This window comes from Aotus nancymaae, unplaced genomic scaffold, assembly GCF_030222135.1.
Source record: "Aotus nancymaae isolate 86718 unplaced genomic scaffold, 86718_ANA_hifiasm-v0.15.2.pri h1tg000022l_1, whole genome shotgun sequence".
Lineage (NCBI taxonomy): Eukaryota > Metazoa > Chordata > Mammalia > Primates > Aotidae > Aotus > Aotus nancymaae.
In genome coordinates, this window is record NW_026988435.1 from 39,265,860 (window position 1) to 39,291,013 (window position 25,154).

Sequence of the window (25,154 nt, forward strand, 5' to 3'; positions counted from 1 at the left end):
GTGGCACATGCCTGTAATCCCAGCACTTTGGGAGGCTGAGGGCAGAAGGATCACTTGAGCCCAGGAATTTCAGACCAACCTGGGCAACAGGGTGAAACCTCATCTCTCCAAAAATATAAAAATTATCTGGGCATGGTGGTGCACACTTATAGTCCAGCTACTCAGAAGGCTGAGGTAGGAGGATCCCTAGAGCCTCAGCCTGGAGCTATCATGCCACTGTACTCCAGCCTGGGTGACAGACTGAGCCCCTGGCTCAAAAAAAAGGAATTTGTTTAAAGCTTTGGTGATTGTCAAATTTTGTGGACTTACACACAGAAATTCAGTGAGTTAGAGTTGAGAGTTGGGCCAGGCGCAGTGGCTCACGCCTGTAATCCCAGCACTTTGGGAGGTGGAGGCAGATGGATCACCTGAGGTCAGGAGTTTGAGACCAGCCTGGCCAACATGGTGAAACCCCATCTCTATTAAAAATACAAAAGTTAACCAGTCATGGTGGCAAGTGCCTTTAGTCCCAGCTACTCAGGAGGCTGAGGCAAGAGAATCCTTTGAACCTGGGAGGCAGAGGTTGCAGTGAGCCAAGATTGTGCCACTGCACTCCAGCCTGGGAGACAGAGCAAGAGTCTGTCTCAAAAAAAAAAAGAGTTGAGAGTTGAATTAGTAAAATTCTTTATAATACAGTTTAAATAATAATATAGGACACAAAAGCTTAAGGTCAACATCCTTTTTTTTAAGGTAGGTGACTAAATGCATAAACCTTAGATTTGGAGAATACTCATCCAGCTCAACCCTTTTTACAGCTAAGAAAACTGGGTCCCAGAGGGTCTTGGTGTGTCCAACTGTAGACAGATTCTAATGGTATCATTTTCAAACTTGCTAAATGTTTCAGTATCATTTTTAGAATTTTTCTGTGTTAGAGAATAGTTTATCTTTTATAGTTTTTAGGTGTGCACGAATAGGGTAACTTTTGCTTAATGGTTTGGCTGAGACTTCAAGCCATCATCTTTCCCTGATTATTTTTAAGTAAATATTAATCACCAAAATATATGCACTGGAATGCTATTCAGCTTTTATTAAAGAAGGAAATTCTGTCATTTGTGACAACATGGATGAACCTGGAGAATAGTATGTGAAGTGAAGTAAGCCAGGCACAGAAAGTTAATACTGTTGTACAACATGGCATCTGTAGTTAATAACAATTATTATATATGAAAATTGCTAAGAGAGCCTGGGCACCGTGGCTCACACCTATAATCCCAGCACTTTGGGAGGCGGAGGCAGGCAGATCATCTGAGGTCAGGAGTTCGAGACCAGCCTGGCCAACATGATGAAATCCTGTCTCTACTAAAAATACAAAAATTAGCTGGGTGTGCTGATGGGTACTTGTAATCCCAGCTACTCGGAAGGCTGAGGTAGGAGAATCGCTTGAACTCAGGAGGCGGAGGTTGCAGTGAGCTGAGACCGCACCACCGCATTCCAGCTTGGGCAACAAGAGTGAAAGTCTGTCTCAAAAAAAAAAAAATTGCTAAGAGAATAGATTTTAAGTGTTCTAACCACAAAAATGATAAATATGTGAGGTAATGCATGTGTTAATTAGTTTGACTCAGACATTTCTCAATTAGTACATGTTTCATATATTGCATGTGATAAATGTGTAAAAATTTTACTTGTCAATTAAATAAATTTTTTTTTGTTTTTCTGAGACAGGGTCTGGCTCTGTCGCCCAGGCTGGAGTGTAGTAACGCAATCATGGCTCACTGCAGTCTCAACCTTCGGGGCTCAAGTGATCCTCCTACCTCAGCTTCCTGAGTAGCTGAGACTACAGGCGTGTGTGTGCCACTGGGCCCAGCTAATTTTTGTAATTTTTGTAGAAGCAGGATTGTGCTATATTGCCCAGGCAGGTCTTGAACCTGAGCTCAAGTGATCCACCTACCTCAGCCTCCCAAAGTTCTGGGATCATAGGCATAAGCCACCTTGCCCAACCCAAGAAAAAAATTTTAACCAAGTACCTTTTAAGCCCTGAACCCAAGTGCTCTACCAAGCTTTCATTTTGGAAATGAAGGCTAATAGAAATAAATTAACTCTAGATCTTAAAATCTTATTAAAGCTTTTTTTTAAAAAAAAAATGTCATAATGGTCCTAAATGAACCAGCTTTTTTTGCTGCTTTTATCTGATGACACCCTACGGTTGTACAGAACAGCCATGAACAGCAAGGGCAGCCTGAGGTCTGTGGTGTCATACAGCTCAGCTTCCAGAGTCTTCATCACTTAGCTACGAGCACCTCATGTTGAAAGCAGAGCCTCGTGATTGTGGTGTTTCAGAATTAGTGCTGCAGTGTGATGGGAAGAACGTGGGCTGGAGATTGGAGACCTAGTCAACTACCCTAGCCCTTTACAGTTCAGCTCCAACACCTCTTTACCTAAAAGCCTGGTGAGAGGCCAGGCATGCTGGCTCATGCCTGTAATCCCAGTACTTTGGGAGTCTGAGGTGGGCAGATCACTTGAGGTCAGGAGTTTGAGACCAGCCTAGCCAACATAGCAAAACCTAAAAATACAAAATTACTAAAAATACAAAATTAACCAGGTGTGATGGCGGGTGCCTGTAATCCCAGGTGCTTGGGAGACTGAGGCAGGAGGATTGCTTGAACCTGGGCAGCAGAGGTTGCAGTGAGCCAAAATTACACCAGTGAACTCCAGCACTCCAGCCTGGTTGACAAATACATACATACATACATGCATACATCATACTTGGTGAGTCCAACAGAATCTTGACTCTTTTTTTTTGAGGCTAGAGTGCAATGGCATGATCTCAGTTCACTGCAACCTCTGCCTCCTGGGCTCAGGCCATCCTCCTGCCTCAGCCTCCCAAGTAGCTGGGACTATAGGCATTTCTTTATTTTCTAAGGAAAAAAACCTCTCTCCAGGTACAGTCCCAGTCTCAGGTGGAGGTCAGGAAGGGCTTTGCCATAGGAGTTTGAGAGGGATACAGTTCAGCCGGTGACAGAGTGTGATGAGGAGGTGCAGGCTGTCTCTCCACCTGTCACCTGTTTACAAAGCTGATCTCTGAAGGAAGCCCAGATGGTCTTGTATCACACACCTTGTGGAGGAACAGAGGAAGTGTGATTTCTTTAGTCTTGTTCACGGCCCGGGAGGCTGGTGAAGAGCGTGTGTGTGTGTGTGTGTGTGTGTGTGGCGGGGGGTGACTCGGTGATGCACCCAGAACTGCTGAGTCAGGAAAGCCTTCCAGGTGATTTGTGCCCTCTCCCCACCGCATGCCAAGAGCTCTGCACTAGCTTATTCATGAGGCACTGCATTGTGGGAGTGTCCTACATGTCTGCTGGGGATGGTCCTTTCAGCCTTCCTCCCCCACTGGAGCCTTGGTGCTGCTGCCACAGTTAACTCCATACTCCTCATCCCTGCTGGCAAGACCCTGGTGCTCAGTGGCCTGGAACAAGGTCAAGAGCCCTGCCAGCCGCCTCCTGTAAGCGCTGCGCCGCTCAGCCTGAATGGTGTCTGGTTTCATCTCAGCATCTCACTCGTAGGGCCTCATCTGTTAGACCATGGCACCTACATTTCCCAGCAACGTTTGTTCTAATGACCTCTGTGGCTGTGACCGTGAAGGTGGAGGTGGTCAGGTAAGTGCAGGGCCAGGGTCATCGTGGAATGGTAAGACCCTGCATTGCCTTCTGAGAAGAGAACAAATGGAAAGGATGCTGATGGTGGGGATTCTTATCACGTTAAAGTAGATCCTGTTCCTGCAGTAGAGGGGCCAGCCCCGCTCCCATTTGTTTCTGGTAGTGTCCTGATCTTGAGACCAGGATTTAGAAGATGCAGGTCCAACTCCTCTTCCCTCCCTTCCCCTCCCCTCCCCTCCCCTCCCCTCCTCACCTCTCCCTTTTCTTCCCCTCCTCACCTCTCCCTTCTCTTCCCCTCCCCTCCTCTCCCCTCCCCTTTTTTGAGACAGAGTCTCACTCTGTCTCCTAGGCTAGAATGCAGTGGCCCAATCCTGGCTCACTGCAACCTCCACCTCCTGGGTTCAAGCGATTCTCCCACCTCAGGCTCCTGAGTAGCTGGGATCACAGGCATGCGCCACCACACCTGGCTATTTTTTTTTTGTTTTAATTAGAGATGGGGTTTCGCCATTGGCCAGACTAGTCTTGAATTCCCAACCTCAGGTTATCCACCCGCCTCAGCCTCCCAAAGTGCTGAGATTACAGGCGTGAGCCACTGCGTCCAGCCCTAACTCTTGTTTCTAAGATGTGGCAAAGGCTGCTGAATCCTTTGCTGTTGTTCTGTTGTTGCCATGTTGGGGCTCTGATGATGTTACAGCTTCGCCCCTTACCCCAGGTCATCTGAAGGAGCTGAGAATATGCAAGAGCACCGCTACCCCAGGCTTGACAGCAGGCTCAGTGAGGACTACTCACGCGCTAAGGCTGAGATGGTCCTTTTGAAAAGAGCCTTCCTGTCTGCTGAAAAGAGTCTGACATGCTTTTCAATAATTTGTAGCCAGAATAGTCTATTTATTTTGTGTTTGAGTGAAGGAATATTTTTGCCATTCTTCCTTTCAGGTCTGCTGTGGGGATGGAGGTAGTCCAGATTTAGAGTGTATGAGCTGCACCTCTCAGCCTACAGGGTGTCTGTTTTCATCTCAGCGTCTCACTGGTAGGGCCTCATCTGTATTCCTCCAGGACTGTGATTTAAATGGCCCTCCCAAAGTTCATGCTGAAACTTAACCCTCAATATGAGAATACTGGTTTGCGGGGGGCCTTTAGAAGGTGACTGGATCATGAGGGGCCTGAGGGCTCTCATAAATGGGTTACTTGATTTATGGATTAATGGATTGTTGGGTCATCCTGGGTGGGGAACTGGTGGCTTAATAACAAGAGGAAGAGAGGCCTGAGCTAGCATTAGCATGCCCTGCCTCCTGCCATGTGGTATCCTGCACCACTTTGGGACTCTACAGAGAGTCTCTACCAGCAAGAAGGCCGTCGCCAGATGCAGCCCCTTGAGCTCAGCCTCTGTAACTGTAAAAAGTAATTTATTTTCTTTATAAATGATCCAGTTTCAGGTATTCTGTTATAAGAACAGAAAATAGACTGAAACATTCAGTAATCTAACAGAATTGAGTTTATGGATAAGGAAAACGGTTTGTGACCCACTTACATTGTGTAAATTCTGCCAAGAAAGTTATGAGCCTAAAACCCCATGTCAGGCCTTGGTATGGAAGGTGCTGTGGACTGAATGGTGTTTCTCCTCCTCCCCTCAAACTCATATACTGAAGTCTTCACCCCCAGTGTGGCTGTATATCAAGGTGGGATCTTTGGCAGATGATTTAGGTTAAATGAGGTCATGAGGATGAGACCCTAATTTAATAGGACTGTGGCCTTATAAGAATAGGAAGAGGCCGGGCACAGTGGCTCACACTGTAGTCTCAGGACTTTGGGAGGCTAAGGCGGGAGGATCACTTGAGCCTAGGAGTTTGAGACCAGTCTGGACAACATGAGGTAACTCCATCTCTACAAAAAAATACCAAAATTAACCAGGTGGCACGCACCTGTAGTCTCAGCTACTTGGGAGGCTGAGGTGGGAGGTTTGCTTGAGCCCAGGAGTCTCTTAAAAAAAAAAAAAGAGGAAGAGACAGACATCCTCCCACAACTCACCATGTGAGGCCACAGTGAGAGGATGGCTGCCTGCAAGCCAGGAAGAGAGCCGAAACTGTGGGCACCTTGATTGTGGCCTCCCAACCTGCTGGACTGGGAGATGTACATTTCTGTTGTTAAGTGCCCACTCTGTGGTATTTTGTTATGGCAGCCTGGGCCAACTATTACAGAAGGAACTAAGTGACGCTTGTATTTTTCAGAAAAGACAAATGTGTGAACAGGAATAACAACATTCAGGCTCGTATTTGTGTCACATACAGGCATTCCCATTGACTTATCAATTTAAAATAGTCTTTTCCTTTTAAATTTTTTCCAACTTTATTTACATACAATAAACTGCAAGCATTTAGAAGTGTATAATTTACAGAGTTTTGACATAACTTTTATCCCAGTGAATCCATTACCACAATCAAGGCAGTGAGCATGGATCTGTCACCCCCAGAAGTTTCCTCCTGCCCTTGTGTCCTCTCCCTCCCTCTCTTGTCCCCAGACAACTGCTCTCTGTCACCATAGATTTGTTTGTATTTTCTGAAAGATTATATAAATGGAATCCCACAGTCTGTGCCCTCTCTCTCCTCTTCTGGTCTGGCTTCTTTCACTCAGCAAAGCTATTTTGAGAGTCATTCAGGCTGTTGTGTATATCAAAGGTTCATTCCTTTTTAACTGCTGCGTAAGAGTCCATGGATATATACTATTTCTTTATCCATTTCCCATTAGTGGACATTTAGGTTGCTTCCAGTAGGTATATGTTTAATTTTTTAGGAAGCTGCCAAACTGTTTTCCAAAGTGGTTGTATCATTTTACATCCCCACCTGCAGCGTAAGAAAGTTCCAGTTCTCCCCCAGCCTCTTCGGCACTTGGTGTGGTCAGTCCTTTTCATTTTGGTCATTCTAATGAGAGTGTAATACTATCTTATTGTGGCTTTTGCATTTCCCACATGACAGATGATTAGAAAGTCAGTAAGTGGACCGGGCACAGTGTAATCACACCTGTAATTCCAGCACTTTGGGAGGCCGAGGCAGGTGGATCACCTGAGGTTGGGAGTTCGAGACCAGCCTGACCAACATGGAGAAACCCCATTTCTACGAAAAATACAAAAAGAAAATTAGCTAGATGTGGTGGCATGCACCTGTAATCCCGGCTACTCAGGAGGCTGAGGCAGGAGAATTGCTTGAACCCAGGAGATGGAGGTTGCAGTGAGCCGAGATTGCACCATTGCATTCCAGCCTGGGCAACAAGAGCTAAACTCTGTCTCAAAAAGAAAAAAGAAAAGAAAGTAAGTGGTCATTGTAACTTTGTTTTAATCCCATAGACACACAACGTAAAGATCACTGTAAGAATCGTCACTATTTTGTATGTAATAGCAAAAACCTGGGAGTGACCACAATTGGCAGGGAAGTAATTGTGAAGTGAGTCATGGAAGAACAATACAATGGCACACACGGCCATTGGAACCAGGTAGACTTGTAGTTACTAACATGAAAAATGCTTATTATAAATAAGGGGGCAAAAATGGAGAGGTGGAACAGTTTACATAGAGCCCACTCAATCTTGTGTGTGTGAGAGAGAGAAGGAGGGGGTGTTGTATAGGAGTGGACAAGATCTTAAAGCCCCTTGTTGTTGGACTAGCATATTTCCAGTTTTTCACAATTCTGAACAAAGCTGCAATGAACATCTTTATGCACGTGGCTATTTTTGTCAAGATGAATTGCCAGAGGTGGAGTAGGGGTCAGTGGACATGCAATTGAGCTTCTGGAAACATGGGCATGTGCTGGACTTTATTTGCCCTACTCCTCTGCCGCACAATGCCAGAGCCACAGCCTGTCACCGGCTGTACTTTGTCATCTGTTTATCTAGCAGGATACATTCTCCACCCCAATCTTGTAACTCTTCTGATTCCACAATTTCTCCACTGTTCCCATGTTGGGAGCATTAGGATAATTTATAAAGTTAAAAAAAAATGGAGGGGGTTATTGATATTAACCATTATAGATAATAAAAATTTAGATTATTCTGGGAAAAAGTGGCATCTTACACAGTTGGGCCCTTCCATATAGAAATGTGGTAGTTCCCATCATTCATTAAAATGTATTCACTTTGCTGGGCACGGTGGCTCACGCCTGTAATCCCAGCGCTTTGGGAGGCCAAAGCAGGCAGATCACCTGAGGTCAGGAGTTTGAGACCAGCCTGGCCAACATGGTGAAACCCTGTCTCTACCAAAAATACAAAAAAATAGCCGGGCATGGTGGCACATACCTGTTAGTCCCAGCTACTTAGGAGGCTGAGGCAGGAGAATCGCTTGAACCCGGGAGGCAGAGGTTGCAGTGAGCCGAGATTGGGCCTGGGCAATAGACTGCACTCCAGCCTGGGCAATAGAACAAAACTGCATCTCAAAAAAAAAAAAAAAAATGAGGCTGGCCACGCTGGCTCATGCCTGTAATCCCAGCACACTGGGAGGCCGAGGCAGGCAGATCACCTGAGGTCAGGAGTTCAAGACCAGCCTGGCCAACATGACAAAATCCTGTCTCTACTAAAAATACAAAAATTACCTGAGCGTGGTGGCTCACGCCTGTAATTCCAACTACTTGTGAGGCTGAGGCACAAGAATCAATTGAACCCAGAAGGCGTGAGCTGAGATCACGTCACTGCACTCCAGCCTGGGTGACAGAGTGAGATTATGTCTCAAAAAAAAAAAAAAAGTATTTACTTAATGTCCTTAAGAGCTCTTCTTACATAAGACCTTGCTGTTTCTCAAGTATGTTAAATATTTTATACAGGTGTTTTTGCTGTTGTTAATGGGATCTTTTTCCTTGGGTAGACAGGTGTATACCATCAACCAATACTGATTTGTATTTTTTTCTAATGTTTTGCTAGCATTTCCTAAAACAGTGTTGAAGAGCAATGTTACTATTACTGTATTAACCACAGTAATGTTGGCTGCTATAACAAAGAAGTCCAAAATCAGTGCCCTCGATATGATTGAAGTTTATTCTCATGTATCAGTTAAGCATGGTGTTCAGATGGGTGTGCAGCTCTCTTTTACATGGTCGTTCCAGAAACTCAAGCCAGGACTCTGCCTTCTTGAACACATGGCTTTCAAAGTTTCTCTGTTCATTGCCATTCTGTCCCACAGGAAGAAAGAAGGGCACAGAGAAGCACACATAGGTTTTAACAAGCCAGGTCCTGATGGCATGTGTTACATCCACCCACCCCTCCCAGGGAAACTGAGCAGCCGTGGCCCAGCTGCACTCTAACTGAAAAAGAAGGGAGCCATGATCTGGGTGGGCTGGGCCCAGCAACTGCACCCACCTGGCACACACTGATTTTAGTGGAAGGTTCTGTAGTGTTTCACCGTCATCTCTACCCTGTGACCTCCCTGTTTCTTGTCTCATGAAGGATCAGTTTATTCCTTGGTTACTAACATTTAATAACTATTTATCTTTATATGGCAAGAAAATCATGTCATTTCATTACCTGATCAATGTGTAGAGTATTGAATTGCTTTCTGCCAAACATCACAGTTCTGCCTTACATATTACTCTTGTGTTTGGGGGTGATTCTTGTACTTAGGCTAGATTTTCCCAATGCCTAAGATATGCCTGGGAAGCAAATATGTTGGAAGATAATCTAATTCAGATTTGTGGAATTCAGGAGGGAGCCTGGAATCGGAGCACCTGAGTTCATGTTCAGACTCACCACTTACCTCTGAGATTGGGGCAGACACGCTGGTTACCCACCTGATAACCATTCTCCCCTCTGCCTTCTTGCCAATAGAGAACCCCAGTTATATTTGGGGATCAGGCAATGATGTGCTCCAGGGTCGGGGCCCCAGCATTAAATGTTATTGTTCTAGAACTTAATCCTAGAAATTCTGTTTTCTTTGGCAGGGATTAATTTAGAGGTGGGCATATAACCTCCTTTAGCCCAATGAGACATGGCAGGAAGGCTGCAGGGTGGCTTCTGGAAAGATTTTCTTCTCGCACAAAGAGACAAAAAGGAACACACACTGCCATGACAGGGGAAGATAGGTTAAGAGTCACCCCACCAGCAGGCCGTGCTGGCTCACATCTATAATCCCAGCACTTTGGGAGGCTGAGGTGGGAGGATGGCTTGAGGCCAGGAGTCTGAGACCAGCCTGAGCCACATAGCCAGATCTCATCTCTACAAAGAAAGTTAAAATTAGCCAGATGTGTTAAAATGAGGCAGTGTGTGTACCTGTGGGCCCAGCTAGTTGGGAGGTTAGGCAGGAGAATTGCTTGAGCCTAGGACCATGTAAGGGACCAGAGTGCTTGGATCTTTTGACGATGTCACTGAGCCCTCAGATGAACCAAATGCAGAAATGAACTCCTTTAGCCCTGGTTTGCAGCCTTAGCAGGCTGAGGCATGACAGACGTTCTGGGTATGGGTGGGTGGTGGTCTGTGCACTGTAGGATGTTTGGTTTAAGAGACAGGGTCTCACTGTGTTGCCCAGGCCAGAGTGCAGTGATTGTTCACAGAGGCAGTTACAGCTCACTACAGCCTCACACAGTCCTCTCGCCTCCGCCTCCCGAGTAGCTGGGATCACAGGCCTGCCACCATGCCCACCTGTCTGTAGGATGTTTATCCCCATCCTGGCCTCCCTGACTTCTGTCCAGGAGATGCCAGGATCACCCCCTCCTCCACCCAAAGTTGTAACAGCCAGAAATGTTTCTACACATTGCCAAATGTCCCCTTGAGGCAAAATCTCCCTAGTTGAGAACCGCTGCGATGGACTTTTGGTTTTGTGAGGCAGTACATTTGCTTCATTTAAACCTGTATGTTCTCATAGCCACACATGCCCCAGCTGAGCTCACAACCCTGGAACATCCTTAACCCCAGAGCTGGAGCCTGTTCCTTCCGCAGGCCGACGCGGATGTACTTGTCTGTTGACAGTAAAGGTTTTCTGTGAGTCCTTAAAAGACGCAGGGTCTTGCAGTCCTTGGAGCAGCTACTGGCTGGGAGCGGGACTCCCACAGAGCAGATGTAGGGGAATTTCTGTCTCCGCACGGCGGAGCCACCAATTCGAGTATGGAACCTTTGCTGTGTTTTGGAGGAGGTCATGTGCTTCCAGCGCCTGCTGCCTCTCTGCCAGCCACAGCGTTCTGCCTCTTTGTTCTGAGTACCCAGGACAGAGTTATATAGCTGCTGGCCTTTTGGAGAGAGAAGTCAGCTTTGGGCTTGAATTTACCTGGAGATAGCCCAGCTCTCATGCCGTCTTCACATTTCCTGTATACGTGGATTTCTTTTCTTTTTCTTTTTTTTTTTCTTTTTTGAGACGGAGTTTCGCTCTTGTTACCCAGGCTGGAGTGCAATGGCGCGATCTCGGCTCACCGCAACCTCCGCCTCCTGGGTTCAGGCAATTCTCCTGCCTCAGCCTCCTGAGTAGCTGGGATTACAGGCACGTGCCACCATGCCCAGCTAATTTTTTGTATTTTTAGTAGAGACGGAGTTTCACCATGTTGACCAGGATGGTCTCGATCTCTTGACCTCGTGATCTACCCGCCTCGGCCTCCCAAAGTGCTGGGATTACAGGCGTGAGCCACCGCACCCGGCCCGGATTTTTGTTTTGTTTTGTTTTGTTTTTTACAGGGCCTTGCTCTGTTGCCCAGGCTGGAGTGCAGTGGCACAATCTCAACTCACTGCAACCTCTGCCTCCCAGGTTCAAGCAATTCTCCTGCATCAGCCTCCCAAGTAGCTGGGGCTACAGGCATGCACCACCATGCCCAGATAATTTTTGGTTTTTGCTTTTTTTGTTGTTGTTTTGAGATGGAGTCATACTCTGTCGCCCACCTTAGAGTGCAGTGGTGTGATTTTGGCTCACTTCAACCTTCATCTCCAGGGTTCAAGTGATTCTCCTGCCTCAGCCTCCCGAGTAGCTGGGATTACAGATGTGCACCACCATGCTGGGCTAATTTTTAGATTTTTAGTAGAGACGGGGTTTTGCTATGTTGCCCAGGCTGGCCTCGAACTCCTGATCTCGAGTGATCCACCCACCTCGGCCTCCCAAAGTGCTGGGATCACAGGTGTGAGCCACCACACCCAGCTCCTGTGTACACTATTAATGGCCCGTTCCCACCCAGCCACCGAGAGCTGGTTCTTTCACAGGTCTCCTGCTTCCATGCAGGTAGCTTATTTCAGGGACAGGGAATCAGGGGGAAAAAGGTCGAGGAGGAAGACCACAGATGGGATTCAGAACAGGCTATCATGGAGAGCTGTGTGCTTCGCCTCCGGCCTGAGGCTCTGCATTCCCCTCCTTGGTACTCACGCTGCCCGGCGTGTGCAGCCAGTGCTGACCCAGCCGGCAGCCCACATGCGCTTCAGGTGTGGGAGGCTCTGCAGGCTGCTGGGACCCGGATCACTGTGGGAGGTTGAGCCTAGAGCTCTGAGCAGCCACTCTGCACCTGCTCTGCTGTAGCGCTGAGGCCAGGAGGCCTCTGGGAGACCTCTAGGAGAAGGCACTGGGGAGGAGGAGATAACAGTTTCATTAGAGCATGCCAGTTCTTTTCTGGGTGTGATTTTTGAAGAATATTGAGTTCTACCAGTAGAACTTTGAGGACTGAAACCTGTTGAGGATTCGTAATAAGACCCTGCCGCCAAGGTGTTCTTTCTTTGCTGCTGTCTCTGACTTTAACAAGCGGGTTTCCCTATAAGCTTTGCTGTGTGTTAAACAGATCACATCCATGTGGATTAAAGTATGGTTACAAATTAGAAAATAACATTTCCCAATGCCACGTCATTTTATATTTTTAACGGTATGGTTACTGTTGTTTGATTTTCTGGTTTGTGATGATAAATTCATAAGGACATCAGTGTTCTCTACATCATGTACATTTCAAGGTATAGACTGTGCTGAAGGGCGAGTTGGCCCCCCATCCTTACCTTCTTTTCCTGTGGCTTATTACAGAGCTCAGCTGCCTTCACCTCCTCCTGCCATTTTTCATCCCTTCTGAGACTATTAGCTCTTAGACACCCCCGCCCCAATAGAACAATTTCCTTTGTGAACCCATATTATATGCGTGCCACCACTGTTTTTCAAACTTAGAATCCTCCAAATTCAGTGCCATTCAGCCTCTTCTACTGATGAAGAAACTGGAGTTCAAAGGTTTGCTTGCCGTTTCCCAGGTATACAGCAAATATTTCAGGCCAGCCAGCGCCCTGCCAAACCCATGCTCCAGGGTTGAGGAGAACGTGTAACAATGTCAGGGAAGGCTGAGGAGGTGCTGTGCTATTGCAAAGGAATAAAATGTAGGCCAGGCATGGTGGCTCACGCCTGTAATCCCAGCACTTTGGGAGGCTGAGGAGGGCGGATCACAAGGTCAGGAGATCGACACCATCCTGGCTAACACAGTGAAACCCCGTCTCTACTAAAAATGCAAAAAAGTTAGCTGGACATGGTGACATGCGCCTGTAGTCCCAGCTACTTGGGAGGCTGAGGCAGGAGAATCATTTGAACCCGGGAGGTGGAGGTTGCAATGAGCCAAAATCACGCCACTGCACTCCAGCCTGGGAGACAGAGTGAGACTCTGTCTGAAAAAAAAAAAAAAAAAGAATAAAATGTAAGTCTAGAAATGCGGAAGGCATTGTCCAGCATCATAGCTACCTAAATTTCCTATGTGGGAAGACAGGGAAAATAGGCGTTAGTGGCAAGATTGAGTGGCTTTGAGTCTAAGTGTCATAATAAACTCTGACGGGAAAAATAAGGGGCAACATTTGCACATGTGTGCTGCAGCTTAGTTGCCTTGTGTTTTAAGAAGTAGTTTTCTGGGCCAGGCGCGGTGGCTCACACCTATAATCCCAGCACTTTGAGCGGCCGAGGCAGGTGGATCATTTGAGGTCAGGAGTTCGAGACCAGCCTGGCCAACATGGTAAAACCCCATCTCTGTTCAAAATGCAAAAATCAGCTGGGCATGGTGGTGGTTACCTCCCAGTTACTCCGGAGGCTGAGGCACGAGAATTGCTTGAACCTGGGAGGTGAAGGTTGCAATGAGCCAAGATCATACCACTGGACAACAGTGAGACTCCAGATCAAAAAAAAAAAGAGAGAAGTAATTTTCTGATCTAGTATCTAGATTCCCGAGTCATCTTAACTAAGAGATTGGGAGCAGACTGTGGTTGACGGACCCTGTTGCTCATGACTTGTGTATATGTACATGTGTGGGACGTGTGTGTATGCAGTCTGTATGTGTGCAGTGCATATGTGCATGTGTGTATGTGTATGCATGTGTAGAGGGTGTGTGTGCACATGCGTATGAGATGTATGTATGTATTTGTGTGCATGCGTGTGTGGACATGTGCATGCATATCCAGTGTTGACCCTTACACACTGGGGAAGTGGAAATAGAATGAATATCCTGTATGTTTCAGCTTCTTTTTGAGTTTAGCCTGCACGACCAGCTTATGAGTAAGTGATGACACATTTCTGGGCATGTGTAGCACTTCCTCAGCCTCCCCTGACATGTCTGCATGTTCCACCCCCACCCCAGGAGTGCGGGCTTTGCAGGGCGCTGGCGGACCTGAAATACTCTGCACATCTGGAAAGCTGCAGGCAAACCTCTGAGCTCCAGCTTGTTCATCAGTAAAAGGGGCTGAATGGTGCTGACTTTGGAGGATTCTAGGTTTCAGAAATAATGAGTGAGAAAGCGGAGCCTCAGAGCTATCAGGTGACTTGGAGGCTTGCTCAGATGAAAGCTGGTGCCCAGACTCAAACCCAGGCCAGCCACTCAGAGCCTGGCCTGTCAACAGTTTTCCTTGCAATGACTTTCAGAGCTCGTCTTAGGAGCTCAACCAGTGGCCAGCAAAACATTCCCTCCACAGCAGAGCCACCTCTGGGTGAACTGATATTTTGAGTTTCTGAACCTGCCAAGCTGCCAAGGCTCAGGCTTAGCCTTCAGCAATGTCATTCCCCCCATAGATGGTGAGTAGGTGCCGGCCACAGTCAAGCACCCGCTGTGCTCTGCCCCCAAGGCCTGGCCTGGGTGAGCTGGCTGCTCCTTCCTCTCTTCTTCCCTTCCTCCCTTCCTCTCCTCCCCTTCCACTCCCCCCTCCCTCCCCCTCCTTCCCCTCCTTCCCCTCCTGATGGAGCTTCACTCTGTTGTCCAGGCTGGAGTTCAGTGGCACCATCTTGGCTCGTGGCAACTTCTGCCTCCCGGGTTCATGTAGTTCTCCTGCCTCAGCCTCCCAAGTAGCTGGGATTACAGAAGCCCACTACCACACCTGGCTAATTTTTATATTTTTTACTAGAGATGGGGTTTCATCATGTTGGCCAGGCTGGTCTTGAACCCCCAACCTCAGGTGATCTGCCTGCCTCCGCCTCTCAAAGTGCTGATATTATAGTCATAAGCGACCAAGCCCAGCCTATTTTTTTTTTAGTTTTTTAATTTTTGAGACAGGGTCTCACTCTGTTGCCTAGGCTGGAGTGCAGGCTGCAGTCGTAGCTCATTGCAGCCTTGATCTTCTAGACTTAAGTGACCCTCCTGCCTCAGCCTCCTGAGTAGCTGGGACTACAGGTGCACATCACCATGCCCAGCTAATTTTTGTGTTTTTTGTAGAGAAAGGGTTTTGCCATGCTGCTGGTCTTGAAGTCCTGGGCTGAAACAATTCACCTGCCTCGGCCTCCCAAAGTGCTGGGATTACAGGTCTGAGCCACCACGTCTGGCCTGCCCCTTTTTTTTCTGAGCATGCTTTTAAAATCTCTAGTAGATGATATGCTCAGCCTTCACTTCTACTCCTACTCAAGCAGCATAGTAATTTTAAGAAAATATTAAAAGGAAAAAAAATACATCTTCTAATGTGCCTCCTTACCTGATGCAGAAGATGGAGTTAGCCTGAGCGACCCATTCCTTGCTAGCTGCTTTATTGGAAGCTGGGATTTGGGGATGTGGATGTCGTAACTCATGTTGGGAGCTGATTCATCGGGTGCATGGCCCTGTTAGGGTTCAGCTGACTTATGTAAATACAACACAAATGATGTTTCAGCTGTGACCTTTTGGAGAAGGAAGCTCCTTGTTTACATAGGAGTTACGGCAGCTTTGCTCTCCCAGTTCAACAAAACCTGGCCTCACTGGTTATCTGTGGAACCCTGACTCCCTGAGATGGCTCTCAGCAGCCTTGCCCTGTGCCTGTTTCTCCAGCTTATCTCTTGCCACTGCCACACCCTCAAGCTGGCAGAGCGACCGGGTCATGCCATTTCAGACAAGGTGGGACACTGCACTATCAGCACTTGGGAAGTCCTGGCCACACGCTGGTCTGTTACAGCTCTGCGTCTGTTCTGTGTTCGTCCTGTCTAAAGGGCACTAACAGTGCCCCCTGGCAAATGCTTCACTGAGCATTCGAGCTTGTGCCACCTGGCCTCCCTGACTCACCATGGCAGCTTCCTTTGTGTGGCATGAAAAGAACACACTTATAAAGATGCTTGACTTGCAGAAGGAAGACATGCCAGTGTTCCGCCGTGAAAATTTCAACTCCTCGTTTGCTTGATGGAAGATGTGCTTTTAAATTGGCTGACTTACATTTCTTTCTAGACAAAGACATCTGGTGTTCTGAAGTCAGCATTACACTCTGTGCAAGAGTAGGGCGACTGTCTCTTCTAGGAACTTTTAAAGGAAACATTTAACATTTTTATTTTACAGGCTGAATAAAGCATTTTAAAAATGAAACACAACTGGCTCACCTCCCCACCCATATTGTTAATTATTTTTAAAAACATTTTAAATTATGGTAAAATACATATAAACATTTTAAATTGTGGTAAAATACATATAAAATTTACCATCTTAACCATTTTTAAGCATGTTAACTGTTGTGATCATGGTGTTGCCTTTTGGAACTTTTCATCGTGTTTCCTACCAGAACACTTCTAAATCATGCCAAGTCCTGGGGACTATCATACTGTCAGGTTGTGTAAAGTCAAAGGAAAACAAAGATATTTTCTTGGGTGGAGCAACGGCAATACTTCCTGATTTCTATTAAGTTTGGATGTAATTTGAGTCTGTTTTTTTCAAACATACTTTATACTTACAGTTTAGTATTTTCTTATAAGGTCAACTTGGTGAGCCTGTGAATATAATGAGGTCAAAAATATTATAATTATGTCCTAATTATAGCTCAAGGAATGCTTTTAGAACAGTATAGTTCCTGAGTGAAATAAATAAGAAAGTTTAATTTCCTGTTTAATCAGTTTCTCCTTTTTTTTTTTTTTTCTTTTTAGCACTTTAAAAAGTAATTTTGGGTTGGGTGCAGTGGCTCACACTGTAACCTCAGCACTTTGGGAGGCCAAGGCAGGCAAATTGCCTGAGGTCAGGAGTTCGAGACCAGCCTGGCCAACATGGTGAAACCCCATCTCTATTAAAAATACAAAAAGAAAATTAGCTGGGTGTGATGGCACGCACCTGTAATCCTGGCTACTCGGGAGGCTGAGGCAGGAGAAACGCTTGAACCCAGGAGGCAGAGGTTGCAGTGAGCCAAGATTGCGCCACTGCACTCCAGCCCTCAGCAACAGAGCGATGCTTTGTCTCTAAATAATAAATAAATGCATTAAAAAGTGATTTTGAAAACATAACTATTTTTCCTGGCCAGTTCATCTGGGGTTTTTGTTTGTTTGTTTGTTTGTTTCCTGAGACGGAGTCTCCCTCTGTCACCCAGGCTGGAATGCAGTGGCACAATCTCAGCTCACTACAACCTCTGCCTCCCGGGTTCAAGTGATCCTCCCACCTCAGTCTTCCGAGTAGCTTGGATTATAGGCATGTGCTACTACGCCTGGCTAATTTTTATATTTTTAGTAGGGATGGGGTTTTGCCGTGTTGCCTAGGCTGGTCTCAAATGCCTGACCTCAAATGATCTGCCTGCCTCAGCCTCCCAGAGTGCTGGGATTACAGGTGTGAGCCACTGCGTCCAACCTCAGTTCATCTGTTTCTCTGTGATATTTATTCTATAGATGCAGAAGAACATTTCTCATGAGATACATATACTCAGCTTACTGGCCAGCCAATTTGGGTTTCTGGACAGTGAAACTGCCCTGGAAGTGTTTGCTGAGCTTTTCTTGCTGGAGAAGTTTCTTACCAAAGCCTGGATGGAGGATGGAGTTGAGAAAGGCAGTGTGAGGGTGGCACACCCCATTTGTGCCATGATTCCAGTCATGGCAGCCCTGGGCCTGCTGGGAGAGGGATGGGAGTGACCTGTGGCCCAGTTATAGCTCAAAGAAGGAAAAGTCACCAAGACCGGCCGTGAGGGCAGGAGCTCATGGTTGTCCTCCTAGATGAGAGTTAGAAGGAATCTGAGAGCAGGGCTTCCTTCTCGGCACCCAAATACTTCATATCTTGGAGTTCTAACCGTGGCTAGTGGGTCATAGTGTCAGCCACGTTGCCAAATAGGAGCTGAAGCATGTTGCTGGGTGAAGGGTGAAGATGCTGTCAGAAAATAAGACAAACCCCACTAGAACTTTAAAAAACAAGCCAGGTAAAACAAAAACAGAAAGAGCCTGAATTTACTGATTCACTGGGCAGGGAAACACACACCCACACTCACAACCCTGAACAGGAAATCAGGAGTTTGCAAGCCCTGGAAAGAGGTTATTGTGCTAATTAAAGATTAAAAGCTGGCCGGACGCGGTGGCTCACATCTGTAATCCCAGCACTTTGGGAGGCCTCGGCAGGTGGATCACCTGAGGTCAGGAGTTCAAGACTAGCTTAACCAACATGGAGAAACCCCGTCTCTACTAAAAATACAAAGTTAGCCAGGTGTCCTGGTGCATGCCTGTAATCCCAGCTACTTGGGAGGCTGAGGCAGAAGAATCACTTGAACCTGGGAGGCAGAGGTTGCGGTGAGCTGAGACACTTCAGACTGGGCAACAAGAGTGAAACTCTGTCTCAAAAACAAGATTGCAAGCTGTCTCTCAAGAGAGCTGGACCAAGTCCCTGGGCTGCCTGAGGACTTGGTAAAATGAGCCCTATTGTTTTCTAGTCAGTTCAGTCCAGGAGGGGCTGGCGTGCAAGCATCACCCAAGAGTTCATGACTCTTGCAGCCTTAGCCCACAAGAGCTATTGCCATGAAACAGCATTATTTCTTTTCTTTTTATGCTGTTGTGGTAAAATACACATGGCCTAAAGTTTACCATTGTAGCTATTTTTAAGTGCACAGTTCAGTAGTGTTAAGTACAATCATGTTATATACCCTACCTTCCATCTCTAGAACGTTTTCATCCTCCCAAACAGAAACTTCAGGATGGGGTCTTGAAGTATTGCCCAGGCTGGTCTCAGACTCCTTGGGATAACTTTCATTATTGTCTGGGCATGGTGGCTCATGCCTATAATGCCAGCTCTTTGAGAGGCTGAGGTGGGTTGATTGCTTAAGCTCAGGAGTTCAAGACTGTCCTGGGCAACATGGCCAAACCCCATCTCTACAAAAAACACAGAAACTAGCCAGGCATGGTGGTACATGCCTGTGGTCCCAGCTACTCAGAAAGCTGATGAGGGAGAATAGCCTGGGCTCTGGAGGTCGAGGCTACAGTGAGCCGAGATTGTACCACTGCACTCCACTGTGGGTGACAGGGCAAAACCCTGTCAAAAAAAAAAAAAAAAAAAAAAAAAAAACGCCAAAAGCTAACTTTCATTTTTTTTTTTCTTTTTGAGACAGAGTCTCTGTCCCCCAGGCTGGAGTACAGTGGCAGGATCACAGCTCACTGCAGTCTCGACCTCCTGGGCTCTGGTGATCCTCCTACCTCAGCCTCCCAGGTAGCTGGGACCATAGGCATGCACCACCACACCCAGCCAATTTATTTGTATTTTTTTGGTAGAGACCAGGTTTTGCTGTGTTGCCCAGGCTGGTCTCCAACTCCTAGGCTCAAGTGATATGCCCTTCTTGGACTCTCACAGTGCTGGGATTACAGGTGTAAGCCATTGTGCCAGCCACTTTCTTTAGAACAAGAAAATTCATACCAAAGAAGCTTTCCGGCTGGGCGCGGTGGCTCACGCCTATAATCTCCGCATTTTAGGAGGCCAAGGCGGGTGGATCACAAGGTCAGGCGATCAAGACGTCTCATCCTGGCCAACACGGTGAAACCCTGTCTCTACTAAAAATACAAAAAATTAGCCAGGTGTGGTGGTGTGCGCCTGTAGTCCCAGCTTTTTGGGAGGCTGAGGTAGGAGAATCGCTTGAACTTGGGAGGTGGAGGTTGCAGTGAGCCGAGATCACGCCACTGTACTCCAGCCAGGGCGGCAGAGCGAGACTCTGTCTCAAAAAGAAAAAAAAAAAGGTTTCCTAGCCCTGCACTTGGAGGAGGGCACCGATGTTGTAAGTATGGAAGGAGTGAAGGGGTATCTTTTCCTCACCCATTACGAGGTTCATGGCTGAGACCCCAATAACAAAAGAGAGATTAACGAGAGAAAAGCACACAAATTAAGTTTTACAGCATGAGAGCCTTCAGAAATGAAGACTCGAAGAAACAGGGATTCAAATCTGTGTTTCCATGCTTGGGTCTGATGAAGCGTGGACAGTCGCGCAGAATGACTGGATGTGGCGTGTGGTGATACAGGAATAACCCAGGGGGAATTGCGCAAGGCCTGCTTGTTCAGATTCTTCTTGCTGCCTCTGCGTGACACTCCTTCCTTCTAGGTACTGGGCAGGATGCCTGTCACCGGGTGTTCAGGGGAGAAGGGAGGGAGAAGGTCAGAGACCTCCCTAGGCTTTGTGAGCTGCCTCAGGGAGGAAGGTGAGAGGAGCCTTCCTGCTTCTGCTGTATTCTGTTTCCCAGGTATTTGGGATAGCATTTCCTGCATCCCATCAGTATCCACCAGAGAAGTTTGCCCTAAAACTGTGCTGTTCCTCTTGTGGCTGGTGCTAGCCCTCAGACTGAAGGGCATCATAGAAAAGTCTCCTAAGGTGGAATTGCGGGGAACCCGAGAGGGAACCTCCAGGGTGGCCTTTACCACTGATCCAGGCAACTGGCTCGCCCTTCTCCACTGGGCTATACCCTGAGCTTCTGCACAAAGGGTCACGTGATGGAAAAAGATCACCACTTTCTTAAAGGCGTCGAGAGATAGGCCATGCTCTCCTTCAAGCGTGTTTTGAGATACCAAAGTCTTGGTGTTGTACTTGCAGTGGGTTTGGACAAATGTATAGTGATATGGATCCACCTTACAGCATCGTACAGAACGGTTTCACTGCCCTAAAATTCCACCACTGATCTTTTTACCTTATCATAGTTTTGCCTTTTCCCTAATGTCATATAGTTGAAATTATACAGTATAGCCCCCCAACCCTTTCTTTTAGACAGTCTTGCTCTGGACCCAGGCTGAAATGTAGTGGTGTGATCACAGCTCAGTGCAGAGTTGCTGGGACTACAGACACACACTGCCACTAATATGTTTTGAATTTTAGTAGAGACAAGGTCTTGCTATGTTACCCAGGCTGGTCTCAAACTCCTGAGCTCAGGTGATCCCCCTGGCTCAGCCTCCCTAAGTGCTGGGATTACCGGCATGAGCCATCACACCTGGCCAGTATAGCCTTTTAAAGATAGGCTTCTTTCACTTAGTAATATGCATTTAAGTTTCCTTTATGTCTTTTCATGGCTTGACAGTTAATTACTTTTTAGTGCTGGATAATATTCCATTGTGTAGATATACCACAGTTTATTCATGTACCTCCTGAAGGACACCTTGGTTGTTTCCTGGTTTTGGCAATTATGATTAAACCTGCTATAAACATGCATGTGCAGTTTTTTTGAGATCGAGTCTCACTCAGGCTGGAGTGCAGTGGCTCACTGCAAGCTCCAGGTTCAAGCGATTCTCCTGCCTCAGGCTCCTGAGTAGCTGGGATTACAGGCGTGCGCCACCAGGCCCGGCTAATTTTTTTTAAAAAAACCAAGACAGGGTCTTGTTCTGTTGTCCAGGCTGGAGTGCAGTGGCGCAATCTTGACTCACTGCAATCTCCACCTCCTGGGAGCAATTCTGAGCAATTTGCTTAGCCTGAGCAATTTTCCTGCCTCAGCCTCCAGAGTATCTGGGATTACAGGCTCCCACCACCACACTTGGCTAGTTTTTGTATTTTTAGTAGAGATGGGGTTTCACCATGTTGGTCAGGCTGGTCTCAAACTCCTGACCTTGTGATCTGCCCACCTTGGCCTCCCAAAGTGCGGGATTATAGGTGTGAGCCACCGCGCCTGTCCATTTTTGTATTTTTAGTGGAGATGGAGTTTCACCACGTTGGCCAGGCTGGTCTGGAGCTCCTGACCTCAAGTTATCTGCCTGCCTCGGCCTCCCAAAGTGGTGGGATTACAGGCGTGAGCCACCATGCCCTCAGCATGTGCAGTGTTTTGTGTGGTCATAAGTTTTCCATTTCTTTGGATAAATGCCAGCAAGCATGATTTCTAGACCATTTAGGAAGAGTACACTTAGTTTTATAAGGAACTGCTGTTTTCCAAAGCTGCACCATTTGGCATTCCCACCAGCAATGAAGGAGAGTTCCTATTGTTCCACATCCTCACCAGCATTTGGTGGTGTCAGTGTTGTGGATTTTGAGCCTTCTAATAGATGCAGAGGATATTTTAAAATAGGGTTCACCTCTCTATTTTCTGCATGGATTAAGTCTACACTGGGGGACAAAGAGTTCTGTCTAGGGGACTAGAGTGAACAAGCCTTCATCCGAAAGTGCTTCAAATCTAAATGGAAAGCATTTTCACCTGGGGAGTCTAATCTCCAGTCTTGTGTCTGGAGGCAAATTGTTTCTTTAGAAATTTTTCACTGTGTCAGCCGCGCACAGTGGCTCACACCTGCAGTCCTAGCACTCTGAAAGGCCAAGGTGGGCAGATCACTTGAGGTCAGGAGTTCAAGACCAGCCTGGCCAACATGATGAAACCCCATCTCTACTAAAAATACAAAAATTAGCCAGATGTGGTGGTGAGTGACTGTAATCTCAACTACTCAGGAGGTTCAGGCAGGAGAATCACTTGAACCCAGAAGGCAGAGGTTGCAGTGAGCCAAGATTGCGCCACTGCACTCCAGCCTGGGCAACAGAGCGAGACTCTATCTAAAAAAAAAACAATTTCACTGTGTCATTTAAGAAATAATACCTTATTTCCTTTTAATGTTAAATATTAATTACTGTTAATTATTATTTATCTTTTTTGTATCATCGTAAAAGGAAATTTTAGGTTCTTCAGCTGCACCTCTCACGTGCAGGTTTCCTCCATGACTTCAGCATCTGTTAAAATTCTCGCTATACTTTAGATCTGCAGTTGATCATAGCTCACTGCAACCTCTACCTCCCGGGCAAAGCGATCCTCCCACTTCCATTCCTGAGTAGCTGGGACTATAGGTGTGCACCACCACACTCTCCTGATTTTTTTTTTTTTTTTTTTGAGACAGAGTCTCATTATGTTACCCAGGCTGGAGTACATGGCACAATCTCAGCTCACTGCAACCTCCACCCTCCAGGTTCAAGCGATTCTCAGCTACTCAGGAGGCCAAGGTGGGAGGATCACTTGAACCAGGAGGTTGAAGCTGCATTGAGCCATGATCACACCACTGCTCTCCAGCCTGAGTGACAGAGTGCAACCCTGTCTCTAAATAAATAAATATAGTTTAAGGTATTTTTTTGATGACCACTAGTTATATCTGATTTTTTTTTTTAAAGACAGAATCTCCCCCTGTCGCCCAGACTAGAGTATAATGGCATGATCTTGGCTCACTGCAACCTCCACCTCCCAAGTTCAAGCCATTCTCCAGCTTCAGCTTCCTGAGTAGCTGGAGTTACAGGCACATGCCACCACACCCGCCTAATTTGTATCTTTAGTAGAGGTGGTGTTTCACTATGTTGGGCAGGCTGGTCTCAAACTCCTGACCTCGTGATCCACCCACCTTAGCTTCCCAGAGTGCTAGGATTACAGGCATGAACCACCGCGCTCAGCTCTATCTGATTTTTTTTTAAGATGTTGTTTCATTTAATTTGAGAATTTACTTGGACCACAGGCCTCTGATGAAAAATATTCTTGTTTTCCTTGTCTTCCTTTTATGTCCTGCATAACCTGAGTGTGTTTCAGAGGTGGGACCGTAGTCTTTGCTTACAAGAGGAAAGTTGTCATGGCCCTGTGGTTATATGGCCCAGGGCCCACAATTCTGACGTGGATGGAACGCAGCTGGCATTGCACATGTCTTAGATGTTCTTTCAGACTGCCTGCTTTGTTCTAGGCACTATGCAAGGTGCTGGAGACAGCAGAGATGAGTAAGATAGTTCCTGCCCTCACACTGCAGAGAGGCGGCCTATTCTACCTCCCTGAGATGGAGGTAAATCACACGTGGGGAAGAGTTAGCAAGGTGGATGAAAGGGTATTTAGGCAAGGGGGGGCAGTGAAAGGCAGTCCAGAGCCACAGACTGCAAGCAGAACAGGCGGGAGCTGTGCTCTGGAGGCCTTTGAATGACCTTTTAAGAAGTGTGAACTTTGGTGCGACATGGTGGCTCACACCAGCAATCCCAGCACTTTGGGAGGCCAAGGCAGGCAGATCACCTGAGGTCGGGAATTCAAGACCAGCCTGACCAAGATGATCTCTACTAAAAAATACAAAATTAGCTGGCTGTGATGCCGCATGCCTGTGATCCCAGCTACTTGGGAGGCTAAGGCAGGAAAATTGCTTGAACCTGGGAGGCGGAAATTGCAGTGAGCTGAGATCACGCCATTGCACTCCAGCCTGGGTGACAAGAGCAAAACTCCGTCACAAAAAACATAAAAATAAAAAATAAAAGCGTGAACTTGGCCGGATGCAGTGTGACTCACGCCTGTAATCCCAGCACTTTGGGAGACCAAGGCGGGTGGACCACTTGAGGTCAGGAGTTCGAGACCAATCTGTCCAACATGATGGAATCCTATCTCTACTAAAAATACAAAAAATTAGCCAGACATGGTAGCACATGCCTGTAATCCCACCTGCTTGGGAGGCTAAGGAAGGAGAATTGCTTGAACCCAGGAGGTGGAGGTTGCAGTGAGCTGAGATCATGTCATTGTACTATAGGTGACAGGGCGAGACTCCATTTCAAAAAAAAAAAAAAAAAGTGTGAACTTTACCCTGTAGGCTTTTAGTAAATATTTGTGTGAGCAAATGAGCTACTTATACGGGTCATTCCCCATAACGTCAGAACTCTGTATTATAAGATTAAGCCATGAGGGGCCTCCCAGGCACAAAGCTTTGCCCATGGTTACTCGATGCCACAAAGGACGGCATCTATCTGTTCACACTCTTGACCATGTCTCTTAGGTACAGCAAGCACCCCGGGATGCTTTCCTTCGGACATGTCATGTGTCCTGCTTTCGGAAGCCTCACTCGGGACTACCATTGCTCCAGCCCAGTAGGGTTGTGATATTTTCCTCCTGAGGAACATGGGTCCCTCCCAGCACCATCTCCAACTGGTAGAAATGTCAGGAGTCACAGCCTGGATGGGTCCCCTTTAATCCCAATCCGTATCTTCTGGGTGAGCCCCTACTCATGGTGTCCCAAG

At 47.0% G+C, this 25,154-nt stretch overlaps 1 protein-coding gene and 1 long non-coding RNA gene across 4 annotated transcripts in view; one reads left to right on the forward strand and one right to left on the reverse strand.

Annotated features, from left to right (window-relative positions):
• The window catches only part of DOP1B (DOP1 leucine zipper like protein B), a 121,737-nt gene that overhangs the window by 10,432 nt on the left and 86,151 nt on the right, over positions 1-25,154 (forward strand). The gene's annotated exons all lie outside the window — the stretch shown is intronic.
• On the reverse strand, positions 8,179-15,743 carry LOC135276366 (uncharacterized). Its single transcript, XR_010343906.1, has 3 exons — positions 15,474-15,743; positions 11,938-12,130; positions 8,179-8,776 (listed from the first exon to the last, which is right to left on the reverse strand). It is a non-coding gene; the product is annotated as an uncharacterized LOC135276366 (long non-coding RNA).